Source organism: Euleptes europaea, chromosome 14, assembly GCF_029931775.1.
Source record: "Euleptes europaea isolate rEulEur1 chromosome 14, rEulEur1.hap1, whole genome shotgun sequence".
NCBI lineage: Eukaryota > Metazoa > Chordata > Lepidosauria > Squamata > Sphaerodactylidae > Euleptes > Euleptes europaea.
In genome coordinates, this window is record NC_079325.1 from 17,926,975 (window position 1) to 17,942,861 (window position 15,887).

At 43.7% G+C, this 15,887-nt stretch overlaps 1 protein-coding gene across 2 annotated transcripts in view; it reads right to left on the reverse strand.

The window, feature by feature from the left end:
* The window catches only part of TCF7L1 (transcription factor 7 like 1), an 83,074-nt gene that overhangs the window by 18,830 nt on the left and 48,357 nt on the right, over positions 1 to 15,887 (reverse strand). The gene's annotated exons all lie outside the window — the stretch shown is intronic.

A 15,887-nucleotide genomic window follows, 5' to 3' on the forward strand; every position in this document is an offset into this window, starting at 1 on the left:
CATTTCCTCCAACATATATTACTATCTATTCCATAAGGAATAAAAACAGAAAGGAGAGGTTCTGATAGGTAGTTTGAACAGATTCAATCCAAAGGCCAGTTTATTTTGAAAAATGTAGGCTGGCAATCACAAACTAATATAAGAGAAACAAAAACAGGTTTGCTTTATCAGATTGGCTGCATTTCCTCTGACACCTCCCTTCATTTAAGCAAGCAAGTAAATTTCATTGTTTCCCATCTTGCTGATCTCTGTACAAGGCAGTACATTCACTGTACAAAAACACAAGTCATCTTAATGGAACTCATTTTTGAGACTTTGGACACATTAGGGCAGCACTAATCATACCACTAATACTTAAACAGCTTCTATCTAGATATTTAAAATGACCAAATTTCTACATACATGTTTTAGAAATTTGTATTGCAGGAGAAGAGATTACTTCGGGGATGGAGTTGATTTAATATGTTGAGGCACACTGAAATGTCACCTCAGCCATTGTCAAATATCCCTCTCACCACAGTGGAAAAGCTGTGGTGTATTAAGGGGGAAATTAACAGACATCATAGAAAAATAACTGCTTGTCAAATACCCCGCATTTTAATTTCTTAATGTTACCCTCACCCTTCTACCTCAATGTGTTTAATTCAAAACAAGCTATTGCTTTGGGAAGAATTAATAATGATGCTGGTGCATCTGTTTAAGAGCAGGTATTTTCAGGCAAGCATGTCCCCTTTGAGGCACTCCAATCAAACATCTGGATGGACAGGATTTATCTTAATTTAAAAGGGTCACTTCCTGTTTGAGATCCATACTCCTAAATCCAGAAACAGGCATATTAGTTCAAAAGAGGCATTCTCTGTCAGTCAGTTTAAAAAAATCCCCTACACAACTGTTCTATAGCACATCTTTTTTATATATATACTTAAATGGCTTTTGTTGCATCCCTTAACCTCTGAATAGGATGCCAGCCTCAAGGTGGGGCCTAGAAATCTCCTGGAATTAATACTGATCTCCAGACAACAAATCAGTGCCCTCCCCAGACTCCACTCCCAAATCTCCAGGAATTTCCCAACCTGGAGTTGGCAACCCTACTTCTGAAGCACAAACTGGACTACATTCACATTAACACTTTGTTATAAGTTTACTCTTGCAGCTACTACTGAGAGAGTGGCTATTGTGGTATGATACATACTTCAGTGACATTTAAGCATTAAATCTAACTTAGTGCCGGAAAATCTAGCACTAATAAGCATCATGGAGGACCAAGGTATTAAAAAGTGAGTGAAAATAGTTTTATTTACTTTATTTATAGTCTGCCTTTGTAACAGGTCCGTTCTAATGTCCCTTGCTTCAGAAGACAGTGAAGTATACAGCAAAAAAGGCAGCAAATTTCTGGGACGGCTAGATGCTCTCCTTTCTCTCCCAATTTTACCCAGTGTCAACCAGGAAACTCTGGGAAGGATGGGAGTGAGCTGCAAAAGAGCAACATCTATGCACATGCGACGCTGCCAATGCTCTTTATTTTATTTAATTTACTGGGATGCTGCCAATGCTCTTTATTTTATTTTATTCATTTATGTCCTATCTTTCTTCTCAATGGGGTCCCAAAGCAGCTTACACTGTTCTCCTCTGCTACTTTTTATCCTCGCAACAATCCTGTGAAATAGGATAGGCTGACAGTTTGAAGATCATCCAGCAAGCTACCATTGCAGAGGGGGGATCTGAACCTGGGTCTCCCTGATCCTAGTCCTACTCTAACCACAACATACTGGCTCTCACCCCAAAAATCTTTTTGTGTTATTTATATTTGTTGATGTTAGATCAATTATGTTACTAATATTTATATTGATATTTATGTTTGATGTTTTATATTTTGATTGAAATAATTTTTTTAAAATAATCTTGCTTATGTCTGGATGGGGAACCGTGGGGTTCATCTGGACTTGGACCGCAAAAAAGATTTATGCTACTATGTATAAATGCTACTATGTGGTAAAAGCTCTAAATAAAGAACATCCTTGTAGCCCCTTCAATAGTTTCTGGCTGAGGTTACCCATGTTATGAACACCATGAGGTTTCTCCAAAAACTGGAATCACCATACTGTTCCCCCTGTTGAATTATCTTCTTCTCTCCAATAACATGTAACAACACCCAACACATGTGACATCATGTTACAAGTTTCCCAGCCAATGATATCTCATGGAAATAAGAAAGTTTATAATGTGACAACACACTTAATCATGGAATGAGCATTACTACTTATTGGGGGCAAGAACTGAGACCTTGACATAGGGATGCCATTGTTGGTAATTCCATGGCATGTGTAACATACAGTTCTAGCCCAAACAGAAGTTATAAGATCAATTATAGTCCACAAACCATTCTCTCTTTGTATGCTGAGAGAGCCTGGTAACTACTATTATGATTCAGTGTGCAAAGAATCATGAGAAGAGGAAGAAAGATCCTTCGCTGCTTAGTATCTGGCGAATCACTGCCATTTTAAAAAAGACAACGCTGACCTCCATAGATAGTTTGACTAGGTGTAAGACTTCTTTGTTTATGCTTACATTGTATTGTAATGGCAAAATAATTCTTCTGGTTAGTGTTTTGCAACATCTTATTATTGTGGTATAATTCAACCTACAAAAGGATGTGCTAAATTGGGTTTAAGTAGGTAGCATACAAAGACAGCTCTGTATTTTGACACCTAGCAAAGATATGGTTAACACCTCCAGAGCAAAGCTCTTACGGAAGGCAGCTTTATTTGCTGAAGTCTAGCACCAGATAAATTCACATTCCTCCTCAGGAGCAAACATTTTAAAACCTAAGGCTATTGCCAAAATGAATGCTTTTCAATATGGAAGATCCTAGATCTTTTTCCCTTTGGAAGCTGAGAGGAAAAGTTGGAAGGTGACCAATATACAAAGCACCTTTGGACAAAGGAAGCAGGATTTGTGTACATTTGACATGGAACAGGAAGAGAGCTTATCTCATTCCTATAAAACATACACACAGTCCACTGTGACAGACCAGCCTTGCCCACAATGCAGAACTGTTTCCCTTCAGTATGTTTTAGGTACTCAAGCCTCCAAACTCACAGCAGAATATTGCCAAAACTAACAACTCTAGGGCAAAAATGAATGAAAATACAAGCAAAGGCCTTTGACCTGAGAGAAAGAAAAGACAACTGCAGCAGCAGCTACCTATAAACCAAGGGGAACATTTACTCAAACAGAAAATTCTCTGGAAAATATTGAAGTAGCATCGTTCATTTGAAAAATATCCCCATCTACTCTTGAAAAAAAATACAACACAAACTATGACATTTGTACAGCTTGGTTTACCAAGTTCCACTTAGGCTACTGGTCTCTACAACTGATGGTGTACTCCTCTAATTCATACACTATAGGTCAGGGAAATCATAGGAAGCCCTGACCCAGATAGCTTAGGCTAGCCCAGTCTGGTCAGATCTTAGAAGCTAAGCAGGGTCAGCCCTGATCAGTATTTGGATGGGAGACCACCAAGGAATACCAAATTTGCTACACAGAGACAGCCTCTCTCTCTCTCTTCCAACAGTTCTCATCATAAAGCAGCAAGAACTGTGGAACATTCCCTGTAACCGCCCCTTAAACTAAAGTTAATACCAAATGTTTCCCCTCAATCAGTTGTACCTCAAACTGTATGCAGTAAACCTTCATACACATCCCACTTTACTCTTTGCAGTATGAATTTTAAAATAAAATTTCTTTCTCCTAGCTCTCGCTAATATATTTTGGGGGGGGAATCTTTCCAGCGTATAAATTTTATTTCTATGTTTTTACTGTTGTTGTTTTTTACTATTGGTAATTGCCCTGAGGGCTCTAACTGAAAGGTTTGTGCACGTGAAAAATTAAAAATAGATGAAATCTAGAATGGTTAAGAAAATATTTTGGCTACTCCTTCTAGAAGGTGAATAAAGCAGAAGGAGGAAAGGATGCTCTTGCACATTTGGAAACTGCAATGTTCAGAGCAGAAGAAAACAGGACACCAGGAGATTTCTGCAGCAAGTGCTGAATCCTTGCCCTTTATAGAGAACTGTAATCAGATCTTAGTCTTTAAGGCTCCTACAACAGCCAACTGTAGACAAGGCAGGGAGCCAGGGCTGTCATCTGTACAAGGAGCATGTTTGGTATGCAGCTGGCCCCATGACCCCCAACTAGCTAGAGCAGCGACCTAGAGTACACTCTGGGCTTGCAGTACAGTAGAAGTAGTTTCCTAAATGACTGCCTTTGATCTACTCTCCAAGCCCTGAGATCAAAGCGGCTGGTTAGTTTGGGGAAGTCCCTGGATCTGGCTGCTGTACAGCTCAAATCTGTTTCCAAACACTGAGTGGTGATGTGAGCTCACTTGCTGCTTTTTTTTTTTTTTTTTTTTGCAGAGTCATTTTAAAAAGACACTAACAACACCCATAACGGCAGGGACAGCAAGCACTGTCCCCATTTGGTGAGTCAGCTTTCTAGGAAACACCAGCAACAACTGAGAAGCCATGAAACCCAAAATACCCAAAGAGGGCACACAGACATTTCTGCCCAATTAAAAGTCCTATGTGTTGTCATTTTCCAGCTGGCTTATTTTACGCTCCACCCATCTTTTCTACTCAACACTCTTGGTCACAAAGGGGGCTTTCTAATCCATTTTGTAAGCAGAGAAGCTGCTGGCGAAGGGGGGCTGGTGCCTCAATGAAGGTTGTATAAAGGCTCGTTCTCATTTTAAACAATTTAGAGGGCAGCATGTGGGGGAGGGAAAACACTGAAAATATACAAGGGAAAGGACCAGACTAATGGAACGGGAAGTGTGGAAAACCGAACATCCCCGAGTTCAAGATTCTGCCTCACACAGACATTTACTGTACAACCATGTGAAAAGAAAAAAAAACGAGTTAACGGCATATTGAAGCTATAAAAGTTTCAAAATGGTTACATTCCAGAGAGATTAGAACAAGATCTAGTTGCTTGTTACCTTCCCTTTCCACCCCCACTCTGCAAGTAAGGGGAATGAAAAGGATTTTAACCATTTCTCTCCCACATGCTGTTGTGCCACACACACAGTACAATGCACCCTGCTGTCTACACATTAACCTGCCATTTGCCAAATAGCTTCCCCTCAGCTGGGGATTAACATCCACCAATTCAAACAACAATCCAATGGCCCTGAAGTCCTAGGCTTGAACAATGGGGTGCAGACAACAGGCCTTGGCTTGCCCAGGACTGCAATAGTCTCTGCATAACAGTTGTTTCCAGAAGAAGCCTGCAGCAAACTGGGAGGAGGGATAGAGGAAAACCAAAAGAAAAGTTGCTACAACCAATTAGGAGCTTTAATGGCCAGATTTCCTGCCCTTGTTACAGAGTTAAGATGTTATCCTAGCACAGGGCAGACTTGTTTGAGAACCAAAATATTCAGCAGCTTATCTTAACGTGTGCTTAACTGAAAAGATAGCTCCTCTCATAAGCACTCTTTCATACATCTTACACTGTGACAGACATCTTTTTTTGAAAACATTTTTTTCATATTTCAGAGAGGAAGATTTGTTAGTTTGTTGCAAAAAAGGAGGCATGGAATGTTAAAAGACCAACAGATTTCTTGCTGCATAGATTTTGTAGATTAAAGCCCACTTCATCAAATGCATGATGTATATCCTCAGCTGGCAATCATGGTGGGGGGAGGGCGGTTTACAGGAGAAAAATTATAAACCAGATCAAAAAGTCAACTAATTAATGCGTTTCGTAGCTTCATGACCTCACTTTTCTGTATAATCTCTCTCACATGCACACCCCTCTCAACTGAAGATAACTTCATGTATCTGATGAAGAGGCCTCTTGTCCACAAAAGCTTATGGTACAATAAATGCATTAAATTGATTTTACATATGCTTTCTATGGCTCCCTGAAGTGTTGTTAGAAGTTGCAAATAAGGAGACACTAAAAATATGTGGATTATCTGTAGGGTTGCCAGCTCTGAGTCGGGAAATACCTGGGGATTTTGAGGGTGGAGCCTGAAGAGGGCAGGGTTTGGGGAGGGACTTCAGTGGGATATAATTCCATAGAGTCCACCTTACAAAGTGGCCATTTTCTCCAGGTGAACTAATCTCTATCTCCTAGAGATTAGTTGTAATAGCAGAAGATCTCCAGCCATCACCTGGAGGTTGGTAACCTTAATTATCTATAACTGATTTTCAAGCACTCATCTATGTAGTCACACATGTGTGTTCTCTGCTGGTTCAAAAGGTAGCTTTGGAGTATTCTAAAGCTCTAACCAAAGAGCTCTTTCCCTAAGAGAATGAGACTTGGATACTCACCGTGAAGTCTCCTTCTGCTCTGAGATACGAAGGGCATCTATGATTGGGTGTTTCGACTTTGCTTGCTTCGGGAGGCAGGACTTAAAAATTTTTACTCCCCTTCCTGTCTCCTGGGAAACGCCCCCTTCCTCTCCAGTCCAAAACTTGCTGAGAATTAGAGGGCTCACATAAAGCTTCCCAGGAAAGAGGTAAACTTAGGAAACAGCTGTATCTGAAGAAGTGAGCTATGGCTCACGAAAGCTCATACCCTACCAGAAAATATTTTTGTTAGTCTTTAAGGTGCTACTGGACTCTTGCCCTTTTTGACTTCAGGAAACAGGTTAATCACAAGAAGGAACAGTAATATACATAAGAAAAAACAGCAGAAATTGCAAAAGATACAAAGGCTGCAGCAGATAACTGTGATAACCAATAAGCCTATTTAAGCTCTTAAGGACTGTCTAACTGTAACTATGTCAATCCCTACTACCTACAGTCAAGAACTCACAGAACCCACAGAACGTCTGGGCGGGGAGATGCCCTTCGTATCTCAGAGCAGTAGGAGACTTCACGGTGAGTATCCAAGTCTCATTCTCGCTCTGAGAGAGAAGGGCATCTATGATTGGGACATACCAGAGCTGTCCCCTACACGGGTGAGATTAGACGTCCTGTAATACGCTCTGAAGGACCCGCCTACCGAAGGCAGTGTCCGCCGAAGCGTAGAGATTTAGTTTATAATGCCTAACGAACGTAGAGATAGATTTCCACATTGCGGCTTTACAAATTTCCTCCACAGAGGCCCTGCGGTCAAAGGCGGTGGACGTAGCTGCACTCCTCACGGCGTGAGCAGTGATTCCCGTAGGAACCGCCAGACTACTGTGTTTGTAGGCCTGAGAGATGCATCTAGTGATGGATCAGCTAATAGCAGACCTAGACATGGATTTTCCTTCGTTGGGCGGGGAAATATTAATGAACAGTGAGTCTGACGTTCGAAGAGGGCCTGTGCATCTGATGTATATTTGCAGGGCCCTCCTCAGATCTAGGGAATGCCATTCTCTTTCTCTTTCTGACTTTGGATTAGGGCAAAAGGAGGGCAATACTATCTCCTCATCCCTATGGAATGTAGAATTGACTTTGGGGCAGAAGGATGGGTCTGGCCTGAGCACCACTTTATCTGCATGGAAAATGCATAGCCCTGGCCTAATGGATAAGGCGCGAGCTCCACCTGTCGCAGGGGTTCAAACGGTGGCTGAGTTAAGGCTGTAAGAACGGTATGTAAGCTCCATGTTGGGAACATATGGGAGACGGGAGGAGATGTGAGAGTAACCCCCTTTAAAAAAGATTGGACGTGAGGGTGCTTGGTGATGGGAAAACCCGAGACTTTTGGCACTATGGTGGCGATAGCGGCCAGCTGTCTATGGAGCGTGGAGGCCTTCAGTCCTTGCTTGCGCCCATCCTGTAGAAAGGAAAGGATACTGGCTACGTTTGGTTTTAGTGGATTGAGCTGTTTGTGCCGGCACCACCTTGCAAAAGCTTTCCACGAGGTATTGTATATTCTAACCGCGGAGGGTCTTCTAGCGGCTAAGAATGGTTTTTCTGATGTCTTCAGAATAACCGAGCTCTAGGAACCTGTTCCTTTCAATGCCCAGGCAGTCAGTTTGTACCAGCCTGGGTTGGGATGGAGAATCGGGCCTTGGCAAAGGAGATCTTCCCTGTCCGGCAGTCTCCAAGGTTCCTGGATGGATAGTTCCTTCAGGATTGGAAACCATGGTCGTCGAGGCCAATATGGGGCCACAAAGATTACCGATGGTCGGAAGGCTTGGATGCGCCGTAGTACTCAAGGTATCAGTGGGAGTGGTGGAAATGCGTAGAGATGTTCGTTGGGCCACTGTGCCACCAGTGTGTCGACCTGCTCTGCTCCGTACTGTTCGTACCTCGTGAAGAATCGTGGAACTTTTGATTTCCGCGTGTTGCGAACAGGTCTACCGCTGGGCAACTGAACCGAATGGTGATTTGGTGGAATACGTCATGGTGGAGAGACCACGCGGCTTCGCTCAGGACCTCCCTGCTGAGCCAGTCCGCTTGTACATTCAGGCAGCCTTGAATGTGCTCTGCCGAGATGGAGGATAGATTCGCTTCGGCCCAGAGCATCAGTAGTCTGGCTTCTCTCCCGATTACCACGGAGCGGGATCCCCCTTGATTGTTGATGTGTGCCTTCGTGGCCACATTGTCTGTTCTGATTAGGAGGTCCGCTCCTTGGATCCGGGGCAAAAAGAATTTCAGGGCCTTCAGTACTGCTCGGGTCTCTAGGGCATTGATGTGTAGTTTCTTTTCCCAGGAGTTCCATACTCCTTGAGCTGGTTGACCTTGAAGCGTGGCCCCCCATCCCAAGAGGCAAGCATCTGTGAAAATCTCTATCGGTGTGGGCTTGATGAAGGGTAGCCCTTTTGAGAGGGAGCTGGGCTTCGACCACCAAGCAAGGCTGGACTTTACTTTTTCCGGGACCGCTAGTAGTTTGTCTCGCTTCCGCGTGATGTCCTTCTGATAGACATTGAGGAAATCCTGAAGAGGTCTTGCATGCAGTCTTGCCCACGGTACTGACATTGTGCAGGATATCATTAGACCTTGTAATTTGGCTAGTAGCATCAGTCGGGATGATTTGGATGCCATCGTCTTTTTGGCGATGGTACATATCTTCGTGACCTTGTCCTCTGGGAGAATGAGGAGGTTGTTGGCGGTGCTGATGTAAACACCTAGATGCTGGTTGCATTGGGCTGGTGTTAGCTGACTCTTCTCGAAGTTCGTCAGAAAACCGTGGTCTGCCAGTATCTGCAGAACAATGGCTGTATGTTATTGACTCTGTTCCTTTGATGACGCGCAGATCAGCAGGTCGTCGAGATAGGCATGGACTCGTATGCCCCTCTCTCGTGCAAGGACCACTAGCGATATCATCACCTTGGTGAATATCCTTGGAGAGGACGTCAAGCCAAATGGAAGCGCTCTGTACTGGTAGTGGTGTTGGCGAAACTGGAAATGTAAAAATTTGCGGTGTAGGGGGTGGATCAGAATGTGAAGGCATGCTTCCCTTAGGTCCACTGAGGTAAGGAAGTCTATCGGTCTAAGGGCCTCTGAGATAGACTTCAGAGTCTCCATGCAAAACTTTTTTCTGTAAACAAATTTGTTCAGAAATTTCAAATTGAGAATGGCCCGCCAATTGCCATCTCTTTTGGGAACTGTGAAGAAAATAGAATCTATCCTGGATCTTCTTTCGGGGAGAGGGACTTCTTCGATGGCCTGGATGTTCACTAGATGTTGTATAGCCGTCTAAGTTCTCAACCGTTTTTCCTTGCTCAGTGGGCGTGGGGAAGAGACTACACGGTCTGGGGGTGTCCGGAAAAACTCTATTTGGTAGCCTAGTGACACTATTTTCATTACCCAGGAATCTGGGTGGGAGGAGGACCACTGGTCCACAAACTGATTGAGTCTGCCCCCCACAGACGGTGGAGGGGAGTCATTGTTTGGGTTGACGAGGGGTCTTATCCCCTTTGTCAGATTGGGAGTTGGAACAATGGGATGACCTAGAGTAATGTCCTCCTCTACAAAAGGACCCCCGTTGGGAGTTCCACTGACCTCTCCTATTCTCTGGCCTGTAACGTGACAGGGTATGAAAGGCACGAAAAGGAGTCTGATTGTGATATTTATTGTTTCGACGTAAGACCTTGGAGAGGGCCTTTTTCTTGTCTCTAGTTTCCACTAATATAGATTCTAGAGAATCCCCGAACAGCTTCTTGCCCTGATAAGGGTAACCCATCAGTACTATTTTGGAGCGGTGTTCAACTTGCCAGGGACGGATCCACGTGGCTCTCCTAGCTGCCACTGTGGTGGCCATAGCCCTGGCAGAAAACACCATTGTGTCCAGAGAGGCATCAGCCAAAAAGGACACGGCTTTAAGAATTCTTGATGTTCCCTCCAAGGCACTCCTGTCATCTTCGGGAATGAGTTGTGCCAACTTTCTAACCCATACAATAGCTGCCCTGGATACTAACACAGCTGTAATGGATGCACTAGCAGCTAGGGCCGAGGCTTCATGTGAACGTTTGCAGGCTAGGTCAACCTTGCGATCCACTGGATCTCTAACCATTACCTGACCTTCTTCTGTAGCCAGGTCAGCTGAATGCAATGCAGAAACAGGTGATTCAACTGGTGAGACTACTGTCAGCTGAAGCGGGAGCCAAAGCGGGAGCCAATTGAGGAACCCGTTCCCCCCCCCCAAGGGCTTCGCCCATTCAGCTTTAACTAACCCTGTAAAGTAATCAGGGACAGGAATAATTTTGGAAGGGGCATCATTCATATGAAAAAACTCCTTTGATCCCTTCCTCTTTTCAGAAGAGGGGCTGGTATCCTCGGTTAGATCTAAGGCTGCCAGCGTTTTAGTTAATAGTGAAGGAAAATCCTCAGCATTAAAAATTCTATTTTGCTTATTTTCTGTGACCGTCTCTTCACTGGAGGAGAATTCACCTTCCTCTCGTTCCCTGTCCTCCTGATCAGAGGAGAATGGAGAGGTATCAGGCTCATGCTGGCTGGTGGAAGCCCTTTGAGCCTTTGGATCGGGCTTTGAAGTCAGTCAATGAGCGATTTTGCTTTTGGGGGGCAAATCCGTGCTGCGCCTCAGGGGAGAAATATCCCGTGAGATATGCTCACGTTGGGAGGGGCTGGGCAAGGGCAGGTTAACCATCTTTAAGCCTTCCACGAAGGAGTCTCTAATAAGAGACGCCAGCTCTGTCCTTAAAAAATCCAAAAAAAAAACCGCCCCCAGGGAACCCGGCGCTGACACATTACCAGTCATGGCTTCTGCTGCTGCTGGCCCCCGAGAGGCTGAAATGGTGCTCTCAATAGGAGTCGGAGCGGCAGCCACCGCTGTGTGCTCCGCGCCACAGCCGAAGGGCGGAACGGCCACGGCCGTTGTTTGCTCTGGGGCGTAGTCCGGGAACGGAGCGGAAGGAGCCGCTGTGTGTCCCTGACAGCTAAGAGGCTGTGGTAGACATGTGCTCAATTTTGGAGCCTTCGGGGCTTTGTGAAACCGGGCGGCCATGAGGAGGCGCTTAGCCGCTTTGCCGGGCGCCGACTCAGCTTTCTTTCTCTTGTCTTTTTTATCTTTCTTATCTTTTGCTTTAGAGCCTGCCGCCTGACTACAGGATGGCTGCTCCCTGTCGGCAGCCAGCCTTAACAATGAGGGATCAAAATCGTCCTGGACAATGAAGAGATCGGGGCGGTCCGACACCATTTTGTTTTGGCGGGAACGTCCGCACCAACTTCTTCCCCCACCAACCCAAAAAACCTCCTAGTGAAGGAAAAGAATTAGCACCTTGAAAGGACAGACCACACTAGTAAGAGTGGGATGGGGGAGAAATAGATTTGAGAAGAGATAGTAAGAAAAAGTAAACTTTCCTATAGCTGAGGCAGAGAGCTGCAAAAAACACGCTCTCCCGATAAGCGAGGCAGGAAAGAACTGGAGAGGAAGGGGGGCGTTTCCCATGAGACAGGAAGGGGAGTAAAAAAATTTAAGTCCTGCCTCCCGAAGCAAGCGAAGCCGAAACACCCAATCATAGATGCCCTTCTCTCTCAGAGTGAGAAGGTAATATGTACACCTCAAGGAGTGCAAGTGCTTTTCTGTTCAGCTCCTGCCATTAGCAGCTGCCATCAAAGATATAGTATACAACATGCCAGCAGTGGGGAAGGAGGGCAGGTTGAACACACACGAACACACATAAAGCCCTTATACTGAATCAGACCATTGGTATATCAAGATCAGTACTTTCTACACAGACTGGCAGCGGCTCTCCAGGGTCTCAGGCAGAGATCCTTCACATCACCTACTGTCTAGTCCTTTTTTCAACAGAAGATTGAACGTGGAACCTTCTGCATGCTAAGCAGATGCTCTACCACTGAGCCACAGTCCCTATCCACGGCTCCCCAGGGTCTCAGGCTGAAGTCTTTCACATCACCTACTACCTGATCCTTTTAACTGGAGATGCCGGGGACTGAACCTGGGACCTTCTGTATGCCAAGCAGATGCTCTGCCACTGAACCACAGCCCCTCCCCTCAGACCACAAACAAGGCCCTGCAACTAATGTCTTATCTCTGCAACAGTATCATGCTAGTGAGGTCCACTGGACACTCCATATAATCATCTTTCCACAAAGACTCCTGGAAATACTTTAGCTAAATGCTATTCTTATAGACACAGATATTCAACAGGTGAAGCATCTCATACCACAGCAGTGAAAAACACCAGCAACGTCACAGAAACCCTTCACCACTCTGTGAGGCCAGACCCTCCCACCCCATGACAGTCCTTAAAACATCTGAGGCTCCTGGACCACTCAGAAGATAGGAGACTGCCCATAACTATGCTAATGATGGTAAGAATCCAGGAATGCCTTGTGAACTTAGCACAATGGGTGATTTATGGCTATCTCTTAAACACAATAGGTAGAGGTTGTGGGTCTTCGAAGACTGGTTGCTTCACAGTTTAGGTGCCCTGCCTTGATATTATCTAAGCAAATCTTTCCTTGAAGAAAACACTTACCCGGAGACCAGAGAATTACTGACTGCACCATTCTGAATTCTCTAAACATGATATGCTATGACACATCCAACAACAACTCCCCCTATACAACTGTATACATTTGCAGGGGCTTGTGAAGGCTTATTTTTTCTCCACACTGTCTTTTCTTTAACTGACTGTCAATTATTCTCACCATCCCATTCTCCTGAAGCATATTCATTCCTCATCAGACAGGTTTTTGGTTCTCTTCCTTATTTCATATTTTTCCACATAAATGAGGAATCCCTCTGAGTATGTAGAGAGACCCCTATTTTGCTTGTGGGCACCCTGGTTTGACTGTTTTTCATCATCCACAAGGGGGTTAGCAAATTTACTGTTAGATATAATTATTCCTATGTAGAGATTAATACACACCTTGATTTCAATGAGGCTGTAAGGAAACCGGAATGAACCACCCTCAGCACTGTCGCTCTGATTATTTTACTTCTCATCATGTAAGCTTTGGTGTAAATATATATCCCACTCTTGTAAACATCTGATCATTTGTGGTAAGAACTGCCACTAGGCAATCAGGTATATATTGATGATTTTGAGCTTGGAGAGTCTAGAAGCAAAACTGTATATGTATCTTTGCCTACAGGTTTTTTCCCCCAGGTCCTCAAAAGTTGGAAAGAACTGAGTGCATAGTCAACATGCCACTGTTCTCAGTGTTAGCAGTGTTGTCCTTTATCCAATTCTCCAAAACCTACAATCCAAGCTGCAGGCCTCCATTGCTAAATACAGAGAATCTGCAAGATGGGGAGATTTTACTACCAGTAACTCTTAGGTCTGGCTCCAACATTTATATTTTCGTGTTCACCCTATCTTTCAACCCAAAGACAATTCACAATAAACATATAAAAATAAAACCAAGTTTAAAAATATAAACATAGAAAACACAGTAAAAACAGCCCTGACTACAGTACCACTACTGGGAAAGAACCGATACTACGTTCCAAAATCATAGTAAAAATGAGTTGCTTTAATATAAAGTCAGTAAATAGCTAACCTTTCAAATTTGCCATGAGCTAGCATTGCCAGTAAAGGGAAATAAAACTTGATTAGAAACCCAATAGCTTAACAATGCCTTTTTCTTTAAACAACTAGTACAAATTCTGTACCCAATACATATACACTACCCATCTCCGCACATTCACTGGAGGAGTTCTCCTTTGCTTGTTTATGTAGTTACAGTATTAAAAGCAGTGTCATCCAGTTTTCTCCCCTGCCTTTAACAAATAAAGTGTTTGAAGAGGGTGGCACAATGACAAAAGGCCTCCTCCAGATCCAATTCAGCACAGCATGTTTGCTTTTTGAGAGCTACAAGTTAAAGCTTAGATTGCAGTTAGTCTGTTGATGTAACATGACAGATCACAGGTCTGCATCCTAACAGCTGCAAGAGTTTTAGCAGGACACTCTGTATGGGACTATTTAACCCTAGGAATGAAAATGTTTTAGATTTGTGAATTCGTAAAGGATAACAAAAGAAAAACTTTTTCCAAATTGGGTTAGGTCTATGGGAATGCAAAATTCCAAGGGCATAAGCCACAGAATCACTTACATTCCTTAGCAACCACAAATGAATGAAACCCTTGGACTTCTGTGGCTGTTCATATTAGGCATTCTCTTGAATGCAGCACAAGAATAGGGCAATGAGATGGAACATCAGGCTGCAGTAAAAGACTATATTTTTAAAATCCACTGACATTAATATTTCCCTTTACATGTAAAACTAGAACATAATGCCAATGGTTGGCCAGAATCTTTCTCCATGACATGATAAATGTTTATTTGCATGGAGCTTCCACATGAAGTAATCTAAAAACAGGACTCTCCCCACCTGCAATCTGGAGCTGTACAGCTCCACTGTACAATTTCACAGTTCTATTAGGCACACAGACGAACAAAGCCTGCTGAGGAAAAATCAGCATGGCTTCTGCAAAGGGAAGTCTTGCCTCACCAACCTTTTGGAGGTCTTTGAGAAAGTGAACAAGCATGCAGATAATGGTGACCTGGTAGACATTATATACTTTGACTTTCAAAAGGCTTTTGACAAAGTACCTCACCAAAGACCCGAGTAAAAGTAGTCATGGAATAAGAGGATGGGTTCTCTTCTTATGGATTAAAAATTAGTTAAATGAGAGAAAACAAAGAATAGGAATAAATGGCCAGTTGTCACAATGGAGGGAAGTAAGCAATGGGGTCCCACAAGGATCAGTATTGGGGCTGATACTATTTAATTTGTTCATAAATTATCTGGAATTGGGGTAAGTAGTGCAGTGGCCAAGTTTGCAGATACACAAAATTATTCAGGGTGGTGAAAACCAAGGATCACTGTGAAGAGCTCCAGGCTGATCACCACAAATTGGATGAGTGGCCGACAATGTGGCAAATGATGTTCCATGTTGGTAAGTGTAAGGTGATGTACATTGGGACACAAAATCCCACCTTCAAGTAAAGGCTAATATGGTTTGAACTTTCTGAGCCTGAGAGGGGAAAAGATCTTAGGGTCACAGTAGATAGCTCAATGAAAGTGTCAAACCAGCTTGCTACAGCTGTGAAAAAGGCAAACTATGTTAGGAATTACTAGGACAGGGATTGAAAATAAAATGTCCCTGTATAGATCTACAATGCAGCCTTATTTGGAATACTGTGTACAGTTCTGGTCACCATATCTCAAAAAGAACATCACAGAGCTGGAAAAAGTACAGAAGAGAGCAACCAAGATGATTGGGGGTTGGAACACCAGGGACTTTTCAGTTTAGAAATGAGACGACTAAAGGGGGGACATGATACATGTTAATAAAATTATGCACTGAGTGGTGACAGGTAACAAAGAAAACCTTTTCTCCCTCTCCCAAAATATTAGAACTCAAGGGCATCCAATGAAGCTGATGGGCATTAAATTCAGGACGGAGAAAACGAAATTCTTCTTTTCACAGCGAGTGACTAAAATGTGTAATTC